Raw genomic sequence first — 15,331 nt, 5'->3', positions numbered from 1 at the left:
AATATGAGGACCTTGAGTGTTTCATGCTCATTGAGAGGGTTGAACTTCATATCTGTACCATGTGAGGTCCCTAGAGTCCAAAAGTCCCTGCTTTATTCAACCATAATAGTGATCTTGAGTGAAAAACCCTTTTTGGGGTGTGTTTTGGCATTTTAAGCTCAAAATGCCATGCATGAACGTAAAGCCTGTAACTTTACGTGATTGATGAGCCTTAGGAGTGTAGATCCAGAGTTTGGGGAGGTTCTCTACCTTTAAATTGATTGAATGAGAAATGAGTTTGAATGGACTCGCTGAATCAATAACCCAACTCGACGAGTCGGATTGGGTTGTCTCGATGGTCTTGATCATGCGTCAACTCGGCGAGTTGACGGGTTAACTCGGCGAGTCGAGCCAGACTTTTGAGTGATTCTGTGGATGAGGAGAAGACTCGCCGAGTCCTGTAAGTGCACTTGTCGAGTAGGGTCAACATGGACTGTTGACTCGAGTTTGAATTTTTTTGACTTAGGGTCTGGTCAACCTTGTCTTTGGGAAACCATGGAAGGGCAAAATGGTGTTTTTCCCAGTTCATGAAAGAGAGGGAGATAACTTAGTAAAAATTGTAATTTAAAGAGTTAATTAGATATAATTATCTTCTGTGATTAGGAGGAGGCTAGACTTGGTGATTCGTGTGCGAGAGTATTCATTCACATAGCTTACTTACGAGGTTAGTCTTCTCACTATACTTACCAAGAGTGGTATCCTTATGTGATTGAGTTTTCTTGTGTGTTTATCTATGTATTGTGATATTCTGTTTTATGTCTTTGTGATTATTGTTGAATATTGTTGCTATGAGTTTATAGAGTTGGGATCGGAGGGTTCAACTGAGATACATTGACCAGAGGTTCTTATTGAGTTATGGCCTAGAATGGCTAATGAGCTGTGTATGGTATTTTAGGGAACTCACTAAGCTTTATGCTTACCGTGTATGTATTATGTGTTTCAGGTACTTCTCAGGATCACAGGAAGGCGTCAACTTGATTGTACACACACACCGTAGATTGTTTTATGATTTAGGGGATCCTGGAGTTTGATATATTGATTACTTTTGAACATGAGTTTTGGTGAATTGACATTGTGGAATTTTATGGTTATCTATTAAAATCAATATGTTTTGAAATTTAAAAATTTGGTTAAATTTTTACGTCGTTACACAAGACTGGTCACTATGCTAGCAAATGTATAGCCTACCATAAGTTATGCTTCGAGTGTAGAGAAGCTGAGCATATCAAGGATGATTGCCCAAAGAAGAAAAGAGTTGCAAAACCAAATACGCCAAAGCTAAGGGCATTCCTGATGATCTTAGATGTAAAAATAGGTGATGCCTAAGGAAGGCAGGAGAAGGAAGCCACTTCTCCAAAGTTCAAGACGAAAATGGTCACCCTATATAGATAGTAATAGGATGTGTAGCCTAATAAGAGGCATGATGTATGAATAAATGTTGTAATCATTTTTATAATTTATAAAAATTTCTAGTTATGTTACATTGTTCATTGTGTGACAATAAGAAGTTATGATTTCAACATAATGGGTTGGTTAAGAACAAATTCTAGTAGAGTGTGCCTTGTAGACAGGCACTACACATGAAAGAATTTATACCAAGGATTGGGAAGTGTAATTGCGGTTGAAGATACACATGGAATAAATCCTAGTGGAGTCAAGGAAATTTGTTGTATATGATGCTTGGATACATCCATATGTGTTAAGTTTCTTTCGAGTTTTTTTTCTTGGAGTGGTGACTTAAAAACAACGAGACAATTCCTAGGATGGGTATGAATAGGTATGGAATGTAGTATGGGCCTATACTACCATAAGCATAGGACTCGTACTTGAATTAGGGTGAGTCACAAGGTTACTAAGCTTGTAGTAGTAATTTCAGTAATGGCAAAGGAGATGAATGTTATTCCAACCCTAGTGGTCATTAGCAAATCGAGTCCGACTATGATAAAAGCTACAAAGTGAGTTACTCGGTTCAAAAAACCAAGTTCTTTGTAGTATTCAACTTTATTCAATAGTTTGAAGGGAAGCATAATCGAATCGATCGACAAAAGCATCTCAATCCCCGTAAGACTAAGCAACCAGTAGCAAGAAATTCTACAAACAAGAATATGGTTAAACCACATTAGAAAATAAAGGAAGGTATCCTCCATGCAAGAGTCTGACTCAAAGAGACTTGTAGCCATTTCATCATGCGATGTAAGGTCATTAGGGCATGACCCATTGGTTTATTATGGTAGTCAAAGTAAAAGACCTATTCACAAATCTATTCCATTTGAATTAGGCAGAAGTCTCCGATAAAGATCAAGCTAGAAACTCGAAGTTTAGGACTGAAGGTCCAATAGAAAAATGAACAGCGAGTGCAGGGTTGAGAACCGCCAGTAGAAAATATTCCAAGAGTTAGAAACTCATTTGAAAAGACATAAGAGTTACAGTTATAAACCTAGGGTGAAAATGTAACGTACGGAGTGAGTATAGAAACCAAGTTTTGTTAATGATTCTGGGACATAATCATCCTAAGGGGAGGATAACTGTAACATCCACAGATTTAGGCAAGTCAATAAAAAACGAATAAGAAATAAATTGACATTTTTATAGAAGATTATTTAGGATAAATAATATTAACAAAAGTTATAGTATATATATGATAAGGATTCTGTACATATAAAGTTCGTAAAAAATGGATTTTTGATAGATTACTTATTAGCCTAAGTGATCTAAATGAAATTCATAGTAGTCGTAAAATCGAGAGCTTGCATATAGAGAACATCCATATCTGACTTCATTAGAGGAAGTTATGATTTTTCGAAGTTTCAGCACAACACGTGGGCACAGAAATTGAAATTCAAATTGGTTTATAGCTAGTCGAAACAATCTAAACAAGAATTAGAGATCTCGTAAATTTTAACCCCTCGATATAAAGACAATCGAGAACGGATTCCGTATGAAGGAGTTATGAATTATACATGGACTTTTACTGTCTAAACCGGTCTAAATATGAATTTTAGTTAGATTGGGAATTAGTTGATGGGACCTGAATGAAGTTGTAGAACTCGTCGAGAGGATTCTGGGGACATAAAGAATGTCGAAAATAGAGATCGTATGCAAAATTTATGGCCATCTGAGTATCCATGAGAAATAGACTATGCTCATGATATGGGAACACCGAAGTGCACCACATGGCATCGTCGGCTGCCCACTCCTCCAAGAGACAAGACGACGTGGAACGATTTGGACAAGACACATGGCACCAATAATTTCTTACGTGCGACATGTTCTAAAAGCAAGGGATGTGGGGCAATAAGGCAGCAACATGGGACAATCAACAACAGGAGGCACGTCACCTCGAGGGCATGGTGCGCCTATGGTCAGTGTGTGGCGCTTTCTTAGATCTATAAATAGGCTATATTTTGGCTCATTTTACTCACACCAAATCCTTTCAACTTTCCTTTGAGATTTCTATAGTAATAAAACCCAAATTTTGATGGTTTTTCTTAGGAGTTCTAGAAGATCTTTAGCAAAGTTCTGGGCCTCTAATAGCCTGGCAATTAGAAACTATAGGGTCCAGATTCTGACCATTCAATTTCCTGATTTTCTTTAAAATGTATGTAAGTTAAGGTACACTTATTTTATTTCAAGTTTAACTTATATTTATGTTTGTATTTGTTATTATGAACCTATAAATAAGATTTACCAATAATTCTAATTCATTATACTGATTGATCTACTTATCAGGATAATGTTTATGCTGGATTTAGTGAGGTGTTTAAAGTGAGATTTCCAAACAGTATAGTATATATACCAAACAGATCCTACCTCAGATATGATCCTAACTTGTTCTTCCTTACTTGATATAACTTGATGTAGACATTGGGATTGTTGAGAAATCTACACAACCATTAGTAATAAGGAATATCAGACTAAGACTTAGTAATAATCATACTTAGGTCACGACAAGGGATATATCAAGGTTCTAAGGCGAAGCGCTACCCAGATTCTAAGGTATCCATTTTTAACTAGTGAGTGTATAGTTACTTTCAACATACACATAGATATTAAGTATCTATTAAATGTTATATGTGCTTGCTATATGTGTACTTGATATTTGTAGTATAATCTGATATGATTTTACTTATATAAATTACTTTATCATGTTCGCATTGAGTAGTGAAGGGTTTTGGGAAAAATAAAATAATGGGTTGGGTGGTTAAAGGTTGTTTAAAAAATAAAATAATAGTAAGAAGTCACGCATTGTATGACTGGGACCAGTCATCTAACAGAGTATAGGTGACGATCACTGACTATTATAGGTAGTCTGGTGGAACACTAGCAGGTTCGCCAACTATAGGTGTTAACGGTCACACTTTTCAGGGAAAAAAGAAAGTTGTTCGTTTGGGTAATCTATCCCACTCAGGGTTGCCTTGTTGACACATATTACGATGGATTCTACGAAGCAGTATTGTCTACTCATAGAGATCCTTTAGGGTAGGCCTTTTGAGATTATTTGGGATTAGAGAGTAAGAATAACAGGAATGTGTAATCGGCATTTCTTTTTTATGGTGAAAACCATAAAATTTCAATATTGTAGATTGAAAACCTTATGTGTTCACCAGGCTCCCAAGCCTGACCCACTCAGTTTCTTTGTATCACAAATAACGTTATGAATGTACAATCCACTAAGAGATTCAACGAGTTTAGGCCATTAGTACAATAAGTTAATGTAAGGTATGTAATGATTATATTTATGCTTATGTTTATTATCAGTTATGACATCCTAAGTTTTAATAATCAATGGAAAAAACATTTTCTTCAGAAATACTTTTTTTGGGATAAATGTCGCATTTTATAAAGATCAATCTAATTTAAAATAAAGATAAATGAAAAAGTCTTTTCGGACCATTAAAATTAAGAATGCCATAATGAATATTAGAAGTTTAGAAATAAACTTCTATGAATATAAACAATTGAAACTAATAAATAAAAATTCTAAATAATTCAATTTTACCACAACTTAAAAATACAAGTTTCATTATTTGATCATGTATCTTATGAACAATAAAATTTCTATATAAAAATATATAAAACAAATTCATCAAACCCAAATCTAATTACCCAAAAAAATGAAATATGCTAAAATTATATAATTTTTAAATACGTAAAAGTAGCCCACATCCTTCTCTTAAACAAAAAAAAATGGTATACATTTGTAATCAATTCTAATCTCATTTCAAATGAAAATGTTATACATTTTAATCCATTACAAACTCATTTCAAATGTAAATTATGTTAAAAAAATTATATAAAAATCTTGTTAAGTTTTTTCTATGAATTTCAAAAAATAAAAAGAAATAAAACTACTAAATATTACTTTCAAAACGGACTATTAAATGTTACATTCAATAATCTATTGATTGGTTGTGTGTGTGTGTGTGTTTGTGTGTGTGTGTGTGTGACTCGAGAATTTATAGCATTTGAGTTCAATGGAGCACTTGAAACTCATAGGAGCACTTGGGGTTCATGAAGCATGTAACAAAGGAACGAATCATTTGAGAAAGGGATGAATCTCCTGAAAAAGGAATAGATCAAGTGACAAATGAACGGATCTTCTAAAAGGAGGTATGGAACACCTGGAAGTGGAATCGAGCCTCATATGCTTGGATGTACCACATAGAAGTTAAGGTGTGCCACTATTGGAACTTGATATGCTACAAAGTAACTTTATATGCCACGTAGTGACTTGATATGCCATGAAGAGACTTAATATGCCACCAAGTGACTTGATATGCCACCAAGTGACATGATATCCCATCAAGTAACAGGATATGCCACCAAGTGACATGATATGTAATCAAGGGACAAGATATGCCACCAAGTGACTGGATATACCATTCATGAGGTAGATGTACCATTATGGAGTGGATGTCTAGATATGCCATCCTTTGAGATGATGTGTCATCCCTTGATCAAGATGTGCCATCCTCATGCCAGATGTGCTATCTTGATGTAAGGATGTGTCACTTGGTTCCTTGATATGCCAGGGTATCCCTTGATCAGCCATATTCTATGAAGTCCCTTATGATGCTCAAGATTGTTCAAGGAAGCTAATAAGTTGAAGATGCTCAAGGATTATTGTTTGATGTGCCACCATGATGGTTAATATGGCATGGTAATCCTAATATGCTACTCTTGCATCATGATATGCCACTATGGATCATGATCTTCCATCATATGTGTTGTTGATGCTCATGCAAGGATGAATTTTCCAAAAGATGTTACATGGCAGATTATGATTGGTTGGCACCTTTCATGGGCCTATGGGCCAATAGGCTTGGCCCATTAGGGTTTTAGGTCTGATCCCTCAATTATAAATAGGGATGTATGCTAAGTCATTTTGTATCTTTAATTCTAGAGTGTTAGGTGAATCACTAGTGAATTGTACTTGTAACCTCAGTTTGAGAGCTCTAAAATAAAGAATACTCCCCGCCTTCTCGTGGAAGTAGGTCACCTTGACCAAACCACATAAATATTGTGTCTTATGTGTTTTTAGTTTTGCTTTCTATCTGCTTTACTCCTAACAAGTGGTATTAGAGTTGTAGTTAGTGTTCTATTGATTGAAGATGGCATCTCATAAATTGGAGAAGTTCAATGGTTCAAATAATTTCACCTTGTGGAAGGTGAAGATGAAGGCTCTTCTGGTTCATCAAGGATGTGCAGCGGAACTGGAAGAAGAAGCTCAACTGCCTAAATACATGGTGGCTGAAAGCAAGGTGGAAATTCTTGAAAGAGCGCATAGCGCTATTCTATTGAGTTTAATAGATGAAGTATTGAGAGTGTTCTTGGATCAAACAAGTACATCTGGGTTTTGAAGAATTTATGTGACAAGTATCCGAACAATTCTCTTACGAACAGGCTATATCAGAAGTAACTTTTGTATACTCTTAGGAAGTCGGAAATCACCCAAGTGAAGGATCATCCGGACAACTTCAATAGGATCATCTTCGACTTACAAGGTGTGAATGTAAAAATTGAAGATGAAGATCAAACATGTATCCTCTTATGTTCACTGTCGAATTCGTATGAGAATTTCGTTGATAACATGTTGTATGGTAGGACAAAAATCATTGTGAATGATGTGAAGGATTCTTTGTCCAAGGAACTGAAAAGAAAAGTTTTAGTTGGAGAAGAAGTTTCTAGTTCCGGTTTGTTCACAAGCGGAAGAAGAACATTAGAGAAAGGTGGAGGTAACTGTCACACCCCCAAACCAAAACGGCGGAAACGTTCGGGGGTGGATGATGTCATATGTAGTATCACAAAAACTGCATCATAGTAATCAAAGTAAACACAACCATTACATTGAATATATAATAAGTATTTACATCTGTTTGATTCATGTTTTTATACATCAAAAGTATAACCCAAAAGTAAAAGACGTGACTATATACGCTCCGTCTTCTCAAAATCTGTGTAATGTATTTGTCTACTGATTTCCTGATAATACAAGAAGTTTTGAAAAGAGTATGAGCATAAAGCTGGTGAGTTCATAAGAATGTTTTTGTAGTGAAAACCAGTCGTTAAATTCTGTAAAAAAATGTATGCATGTTTCCCAAGAAAATCAAATATTTTTTAACATGTATATTAGTTACTGTTTTCTTGTTCGAAAAACTTGACTACCACTTGTATGTATAATAGTCTTATTATTTAAAATAAAACCTAGTATTGTATCCCTGGAATCCTCCAGTGTAAGGTATAGTAGTTCTATTCATTAAAATAAAACTAATAAAGAATTAAATCCCGTAAAAAAAGGTTCGTTTATACTATTGTGAGTCGTATAACCATGCTTGATATGACCTAGTGACCTTTACGATATTCTTCAAGTGTCAGATAAATGACATTTGTCACCCCAGGCATGCCTGCCTAACTATAGCTAGCAGTTCAGGTGTGGGATTGTCATTCCCGAATAGATCTATTCACAAATCTCACGCTCTCCCTCCAGGAGACTCTGGTTATACTATGATAGGATTTAACCTGTACCCCGAAAGGTATAATTGAAGTGTTGTCTCACAATCCTGTATTAACAAGTTTACGTGTAGTTCTGTATGGTTCTTTTGTATTTGAATCCGTATATATACTGTATAAGGTAACAATTATACTAAAATAATTATTAAAAGTTGTACTCTCGTAGTAATGTAAATCATAAACTAAATCTGTCATAGTTTATATGTTTGGCAATGTATAACTCTGAATTCGTAAAACCTGTGTATTGAAAACCCCAAACTATACCTATTATAGTTGCATGTATGTCGTGTACTATTTGCATGTATGTCGTGTACTTGGTTCGTATATTGATTTGAAAACTATGCAATTATGGTTGTACGTTGAAAACGTCCCTTATGCTCGGCATGTTACAAAATGGATAAAATATCTAAATATTTTATAAAACATAGAAATCTTTTGGTTGTATCAATTACATAAGTTTTAATCCTGTTGAAATTCTTTTGTATAAGTTCACAAATATCTTTTGTGTTTGGCCTGTATCCCCCCTGAAAACATTAAAAAAAAATTAGAAGCATAGGGGTATGAACTCATTGTTAGTTGCGTGAAAGTGTTGGACAATGAAATTAGGAATGAAGACCCTCGAGTTGATGTATGCGGCACTCAATGGGATCCTATTAATAATTAATACATACATGTATCTAAATTAGCGATTTCGTTTGATAAAGTGTTAGAAAAACACTTGCTTTCGGTTAAGGAATGCTACTGGGACTTGATTGAACCGAGGAAAACGGGTTTTCAGTCTAATTCACCACTTAGTGACGGTTTAAGGTCGTGAAGTGGGTTTGCGGCCGTGAAGAGGGTTTGCGGCCGTGAGGAGGGTTTCCGGCCGTGAACTGTTTACAGCGGTGAACTGCCTCTTGAAGGGTTTACGACCTTTGAAGGTTTGAAGTGTGTACGACCGTGAACTCAAGAACAAGTATATTGGATTCTATGAAAAACGTGTTCTAGATGCTCCAAATCAACTCCTAATGATGATTCTCGATGATTCTCGGTGTTTTTGGTGTTTACGGTCAAGAGTTTAGAGAGTGAATGAGAGAGTTTTTCGGCCAGAAAAGTGTAAATGAGGGGTAGGGGCTCGTATTTATAGGGGTTTTTCATGGTCGGTGATGGGGGCCACCTGGCACTGACCGTAAACAGGTTTACGGCCGTGAACTCCAGTCAGGCCATGAACTGTTGTTTTGTTCGAAGGAAACTTCGGAATTTCGCATGGTTATATATATATATATATATATATATATATATATATATATATATATATATATATATATATATATAAAGTTCAGTTATATAACTAAATGATTTTCCAAACCAAAGGAATTTGACGGGACTCAATAAAATTCAATTTATATTAACGGCAGTTAGCTAACGGTAACGGAAAAAGATTCGGCTTGTCACAGTAACAAAAGGAAGTCAAGTTTTGAATCTAAATCCAACATCAAATGTTATAACTTCAGGGGAAAAGGGCACTTCATAAGATATTGCCCATTGCGAAAGAAAAGGAATAATGGTGTTGGACCAAGCAACAACAATGTTGTTGTGGTTCAAGGAAATTCTGATGAAGGGGATGATGGTGAAGTTTTGATAGTTTTTACATCTAGTTATGTTGATGCTTGGGTCTTGGACTCTGGAGCATCCTATCATATGGCATGAAATCACGACTGGTTTCCTTCATAGAGTGGAATAGCTAAGTCAAGATGGGTGATGATTGGGTGAGCATTATCAAGGGCAGTGGCTCGGTGCAGATCAAGATGCATAATGGTTTGGTTGGGAAACTAGATTGTTGGTTCCTCCCAGAAACTTCTATAGAATTTGATTTTTCTTGGCACTTTAGGGAATGATGGATTGAAATATTCTGGAGAGGGTGATTGGTTAAGATTCCCCAAGGGTGCTCTTGTAGTTATGAAGGGAATGATGAATCCTCTTAAAATTTATATTATGAATGGTGGTACGATTGGGGGAACGATGACTGTATCCCAATCCTTTGATCAGTATGACGATTTAAAAAATTTGTGGCATCATAAGTTGAGACATATGAGCAAAAAAGGGTTGTTTGGTGGAGATGCAACTAGAAAATTTGAACCTGGTGAAGTTTGTGATCAAGAGATACAAAGAAGGGTGAAGTTCAGTTTGGGTCAACACTCAAGCAATGATATTATCGAGTGTGTTCACTCAGATCTATAGGGTCCCTCTCATGTAAAGTCTCATAGTTGATGTCAATGTTTTGTGACTTTTATCGATGATTACTCAAGGAATACATGGGTTTACTTTCTGGAGACAAAGGATCAAGATGAAGTGTTTGGACGGTTCATGGAGTGGAAGACGATGGTTGAAAAATAAATGGGAACCATGCCATGTTACTCAGAACAGAAAATGGGTTGGAGTTCTGCAAGACTTCATTTGAAAACTTCTGCAAAATAGAAGGTACATTGAGGCATCACACTGTACGGAGAACACCATAACAAAGCGGAGTGGCGGAACAGATGAACCAAACACTGGTGGAACATGCTCAATGCATGTGATTATCTGTTGATTTATTAGAGCAATTCAGGGCAGAAAAAGTCAACATTGTTTGCTATCTGGTGAATAGATCTCCATCAACTGCAATTGATTATAAGACTCCTCAAGAGGTGGTGTGTGGGAAACCCTATGAGAACACTGGTTTACGAATGTTTGGATGCTTTGTTTATGCTCGTGTGAATGATGGTAAACTGGAGCGCAGGGACATGAAGTGCATATTTCTAGGATATGCATCTGGAGGGAAAGGTCATCGTCTGTAATGCACAGAAGATCAAACTCAAAAATTCATTACTAACAGAGATGTGACCTTTTTATATGTTATGTGTAACTAGATAGGAGATTATACAAGTGTTGTGGGGAACGATCAAGATGCTATCAAGAAGGTGGAGTTTGAAACAGAAACCCCACACAGATTTGTGATAAATGAGGAACAACAAGGTGGCATGGAACAACAAATACGTGAGGAATCCCTTGTTCAACCTAGGGATGAAGTGTATGGTGAAGCTGATACCGGGAAAGACAACTTGAAAAAGCTTTTGGACAATGAGTTTGTGATTAACCATTTAGGAGCTGAAAAGAAGATAGCAAGGATGGAGATTCGGAGTTATAGAATAGCAGGATGGTTATACATTTCTCATTACTTTTAGAAAGTCTTACGGACGTTCTATTGTGATCGGTCCAAACTTGTTGGTACTTCTTTGATGGTTCGAGGTAATCGGGGAAAAGCTCATTGGGAAGTCGTCAAGTGGATTTTACAACACTTAAAGGGAACGCTTGATGTTTTTTGGTGTATGGTGCTAATGTACGACATACTGACTAGGTTGGATTGATAGACTAGGACCATGAAAGTGATTTGAAAATAAGAAGATCATTGGTGGTTGGTCTTGTTCAAAGTCTTATTTTGAAGGTGCAGAAACCTATCATGCTCTATGACAGTTTATGCATTCAAAAGTCAAATGTCAAGGAGAATCCGGAAGACATGCTGACAAGGTCATTACCCTAAGAGAAGTTTAAGCTTTGCTTGGACTTGGTTGATGTTCGCATGAGGTAGGTCCCTTTGGGGACGAATGGCAGGATGGGAGAGGAAGTTCTTGTTTGAGGTGGAGTTCATAGGATGCTCAAGTCAAGGTGGAGATTTTTAAATGTGACTCGAGCATTTGGAGCTTTCATTTGAGAAAGGGATGAATCTCCTAAAAAAGGAATAGATCAAGTGACAAAGGAATAGATCTTCTAAAAGGAGGTATGGAACACCTGGAATGTGCCACTTAGAAGTCAAGGTGCACCACTATTGGAACTTGATATGTCGCGAAGTAACTTTATATGTCACGTAGTGACTTGATATGTCATGAAGCGACTTAATATGCCACCAAGTGACATGATATGCCATCAAGAGATAGGATATGCCACCAAGTGACTGGATATGCCATTCATGAGGTGGATGAGCCATTGTGGAGTGGATGTCTAGATATGGCAACCTTGGAGAGGATGTGACATCCTTTGATCAAGATGTGTCATTCCCATACTTGATGCGCCATCATGATGCAAGGATGCGCCACTTGGTTCCTTGATATGCCAAAGTATCCCTTGATGAGTTGTATGCTATAACGTCCCCTATCATGCTCAAGATTGTTCAAGGAAGCTCAACAGTTGAAGATGCTCAAGGATTATTGCTTGATGTGCCACCATGATGGTTGATATGTCATTGTGATCCTGATATGTCACTCTTGCATCATGATATGCCACTACGGATCATGATGCTCCATCATGTGTGTTGTTGATGTTCATGTAAGTATGAATGTTCCAGAAGATGTTGCATAGTGGATTGTGATTGCTTGAGACCTTTCATCGGCGAATGGACCAATGGGCTTGACCCATTAGGGTTTTAGGTATGATCCCTCAATTATAAATATGGATGCATGCTAAGTCATTTTGTATCCTGAATTCTAGAGTGTTAGACGAATCTCTAGTGAATTATACTTGTAACCTCTGTTTGAGAGCTCTGAAATAAAGATTAATTCCCTCATGCCCATGGACATAGGTCATCTTGACTGAACCACGTAAATACTCTGTCTTGTGTGCTTTTAATTTTGTTTATTATCCGCTTTACTTCCTTTTATATATATATATATATATATATATATATATATATATATATATATATATATATATATATATATATATATATATATATAATAAAACTAATAGAATCATGTAATCAATCAATTAATATATATATATATATATATAATATATATATATATATATATATATATATATATATATATATGATAGTAAAAAAAATTAAGGGCTAATGTATCAATTTGAGAATAAGATAGAGAAAAAAAGATTTAAAAAGACACAAAAATCTATTTAGAGATGGTTGAGGTATGTACACTAATTTAGTTTTTTGATAAATAATTTTTTTGAAATTAATTATGATATGGTTTTAGTTTTAATTTGTTTTTTTATTCTAAACCTCTTTTTTATTTTTCATATTGTTTCTATTAACAGAGCATCTATTTTTGTTTGTCATTTTAAATATATGTCTTGATTCCTAGTTTTATATTTGAAAGCTATCTTATTTGTTATCGTTTTACGATTCAATAACAAAATGAAAAAGGCTTTTTAAATATATGTTTTTACATATATTGAATTTTATTTTGTGTATATAATATATTAGGTTAATGAGTCAACAAATAATAAAAGTAAACATATAAAATATAATACGTTTTATATTAAATCGTCAATGAATATGAACAAAATAAGTTATATGTTCTAATGGTATTGAATAGTTATAGAATACTAATATTTCATTAAAAAAACACTATCATTGAAGATGCTTTAATAGATGTTTTTGAAGAAGCTTATGTTATGAAAATAAATTTTTAATTTTATTTAATATTTATCAAACGTATTCATAAGCGTTTATTTCATATGTTTTAAAATAACTATTAATTTCAAATTATATTAACATTCAAAATGTACCTAAGAAAATTTTGAAAATTTACTTTTACATTTGACAAGACCTATGAAGTAGTTTTCAGTAGCAATATGTTTCAAACAATTAACATTTTATTATTATTGTGTTTTATATTCTCTTACAATTTAGATTTTGAGGTAATTTATGTAAATGTGTTTTTATATATTTTAAAAATAAGTTTTTAAATTAATTAACCATAACAACAATTAAAAACAATACTCAATCAAACAAGTAATTTTATAATACACTAAAACAAGAATTATATTAAATTTAATTCTTATTTAGTGGACATTGCAAAACTGAACTCTAATATATGTTTATCTAATTATATTGTTCAAAAAACTTAAAAATTTTATATATCAATTTAATGTAAGAATTATTATTTCGTAGTTAATATGAATAAATATATAAATTTAATATGCACAATGCATGGATATTCGTCTAGTTTCATAATAAACAAGACTCTTATAGGCCAACACTTTGATGTATGTTTGGTTTGTCATCCATCTTGCAGTTCAACTTTTTAAGCCTCTTTGTATGTTCTGTTATGTTTGTTACATTAAGACATTTATGTTTTTTTTTTTTTTTTTTTTGGGGGGGGGGGGGGGGGGGGGGGGGGAATTAGAAATATTTAATGGAGACCATATGCTATTAATATTTAATGGGCTAAAACCCATAGGTTATGAACCGTTTCTTATTCCAAATGAATAAACAATTAGAGTTTATGCATCCACAAATGTAATTTATGTTTTTAATATTCTTGTAATCTGTAAGTACATAAAACACTCTTTTTCATAATTGATATTTTAATGGTCATGTTATCGCATGGAACATTATATTATAACCACATTATTACTTATTGAAGAATTGAAGACGCATTAGAATTTATGATGAAGGAACCAAAATACAACAAATTTATCAGTGAAATCTCTTTCTTTTGATTATTATTGTGTTTGTTGCTTCCGTTTGAGTTTTGACATTCTAAGAAAATAATATACTGATATAAATTTTTTTAATTATGATAGGCATGATGTAAATTTATTTATTAAGAATTTATTTGTCTTTAACTTTTGGTATGAAATGACGAGATTTTTTTTAAGTTTTTATTTTTATGAGCCACATGGGCTGTGCATGTGAATAAAAATGGAAATATTTGCAAAATACAAAACAAAAAACCAATAAAACTTTAGCGTCAATTCGTATGTATTACTTTCTTTAATTTAATTCTTTGTTTTGTTCTTGCAAGTCACATCTTCCTTCAACTTTTTGTCAGAACAAAACTAAAGTTATCAGGGACAAAGAAGGGGACGGTAGCGTTCAATAAATCAACCATTTTTAATATCACCCATTCACCCTTTCCTCTCGATGAAGATTCTATTTTTTTTTATTGTAGATTAAATGGGAAATCTTCGATAAAATTTTAGTATCTTATTCAGATTACAGTTTAATTTTAGTTTTTGGTTTTTAACTTCGATTATTTTATATTTTGGATAAATTAATGAAATAGTTATTATTTCTTTCAACATAAAATTACATATTATCTTATAAAAATAGATAATTGAGACTTTTTTTTAATATATATATATATATATATATATATATATATATATATATATATATATATAGGATTAAATATGAATAACAAGTATTATCTGAATGTATGACTATTTTCTTCATTAGATTAAAAGAATAGAATGTTGTGATCTTAAGATACATAATATTAATATAGAATAACATGTACTATAT

This window comes from Lactuca sativa, chromosome 4, assembly GCF_002870075.4.
Source record: "Lactuca sativa cultivar Salinas chromosome 4, Lsat_Salinas_v11, whole genome shotgun sequence".
NCBI lineage: Eukaryota > Viridiplantae > Streptophyta > Magnoliopsida > Asterales > Asteraceae > Lactuca > Lactuca sativa.
The sequence above is the reverse complement of the archived record's forward strand: the minus strand, read 5'-3'. Positions refer to the sequence as shown.